Raw genomic sequence first — 2,515 nt, forward strand, 5'->3', positions numbered from 1 at the left:
CTCACTTTTGCAATTGAAAAAATGGCACATTGAGGACAACTGGTCTTCATTGCACTAGAGTATGAGCTTGGTTCATTCTTGACTTAGAAAATGCAGTTTATTCCCTCCATCAAGGAACTCTTTACCAAGCCCTCCTTCCCCCGCAAAAATGAAAAATAAAAAAAATTGAAGCCATTCTGGCTAATCAAAGATGTGATGTAATATGCATTTTAAAACATTCACAATTATGTGGTAGTCAATAATGTCTGGGGAAAATACAGATATTTTAAATCCGTTGTTATAACTTTACAAAATAGCACTCACTTTTTGTACTATTACAAGGGAAAAGAATGTAGATAGATTAAGTCAGAAATGTGTCCAGGCAAAACAACAAAGGTTTCCACATTGGTTTCCACAATGGCTTCCATATCAAATGTTATTAGATTATAAGAAAGAAGATGGCAATTGAGATTTTTAGTGCAATGTTGGGGAGTTTGCCACACATCTTGGATTTCTCAAGGATGTTAACAAAGTGCTTGTAGACACAGTATTCCATATGTTGAAAATCATAGACTATCAGGGTTGGAAGGGACCTCAGGAGGTCATCTAGTCCAACCCCCTGCTCAAAGCAGGACCAATCCCCAACTAAATCATCCCACCCGGGGCTTTGTCAAGCCTGACCTTGAAGACCTTAACAAACTTCTAAGGAAGGAAGATTCCACCACCTCCCTCGGTAACCCATTCCAGTGCTTCACCACCCTCCCAGTGAAAAAGTTTTTCCTAATATCCAACCTAAACCTCCCAAAATAATTAGACCAATTTGCCAGTTTGGGATTTTAGTCCAAAAAAGTTAACGCACTTTTTGATGGGGAAAGGACTCTAGCTGTAACAGCTTTTCCTGCTGCTCTTCCCTCAAGTTGGTGGCTCAAGATCATAAACTCGTGAACTTTGGGAACTGGAACTGAACACTTGTATAGTTTGAAAGTGACCACGTGGTTCATTTTAGAGACAACCTTTCTACTGTGCAAGGACCCTGTATACAAAATCGCAGCTTAGAGCAAATTCTTACTGTACCATAAAAAGAAATCTATAATAGAAATGCTGACAGACTCCGACTAAGCATACGGAAGATGTTATAAGAAGAGGCACTAGAACGATTAGTTATTAAAGCAATGAAAAAGTATTCTGGAAGAAGCTGGTTTTTTTTCCCATTCTTATTCTCTGATTCATTGCTGTTCACTCATCACCTTGCTGACATAAATTCTGCTCAAGCAGGGTGGACAGGAGTTCAGAATCTTGATGTAATACACTGCAAATGTTCTTCAGTGGCACTGTATACAGAGCTTCTTTTCTTTTTACATGTCTTTGAATCAAAATGCCCTACTTTAGTGTCGCCTGTTCCTATCATTAAGTGGTGGAATAAATGCAGTTAGAGCAGTGAGAATTTTCCATAATGCAGTGGGAAAATGCCCACCTCATCCCTTTTTTGTTCTAATAACTCTTACATTAGTGTTCAGGATGGCCCTGATTCAGCAGTCCATCTCTACTCAGTAAAGAACACATGCATAAATGGCTAGCTAAAAAGCTGGGCCTAATATAACACGAGTTTGGTTCAGAGACAGCACTAGATAAACAAATGGTGACAGCACTCTCTCTAACTCTTACCACAGCCAAAGCTCCTCCCACTGCCTAAACAGATAGTCAGAATTTTTTTTTAAAGTGATGCCAAAATGTAATAAATATAGCACTTACCGAATTTCATGTCAGTCTTCATAATATGACCGTCCCTCTCCTTTGATGTGCTTTGCTTGTATTGAAATCAGCAGATCATCCTCCACGCAGAAGCCACAATTTTGCATAGGACCCAATAGGTCTCAACATCTCAGCTCCTTGGGATTAATCTCTTGCTTCTCCTCTTGGGTGTCCAATAGCACCATCTGATACCTAGCAGGAGTAGTGTTGACCTCCTGAGCCTTGCAGGCAGGTGCCAGGCTCTCCTCAGGTGCTGCTGGAACAGCTCCTTAAAACCTGCTCTTCCTGACCTCCACTCAGATTTTTTTCTCCACCTGCTGCTGGCCCTCCTGAGTGGGGAAAGGACTCTAGCTGGAACAGCTTTTCCTGCTGCTCTTCCCTCAAGGTGGTGGCTCAGGATCTGGCAGTGCTCCCTCTGCTGGCAGCTGCTAGTAAAGCGCAGGGAAGCAGCAGTCCTGAATTGGAGTTTTCATGCCCAGTCTCAGGCAGCCACAGATATTTAGTTTTTCACCAATGGCTGTGACTGGCCAGTAGTATTGATGGGGTGGGAAGGGAGCGTGGCAAGGTGGTATATGGGCACATTACAGCTCTATTGGAACCCCAGTCTGGTTTCTGTATAATTCTTTACTGTATAATACATCTTTTAAATAAATATATCCTAATAATTTTTCCATGAGAATCCTGAACTCTGCATTTAGCAGTGGAGTGTTCCCCACCATATTTAATACCTCCTCATATAGAGTGTTGATGAAGATGCTGCCAAATTGAATGTGGAGGGTTTTGT

Source organism: Chrysemys picta, chromosome 1, assembly GCF_011386835.1.
Source record: "Chrysemys picta bellii isolate R12L10 chromosome 1, ASM1138683v2, whole genome shotgun sequence".
Taxonomy (NCBI): Eukaryota; Metazoa; Chordata; order Testudines; family Emydidae; genus Chrysemys; species Chrysemys picta.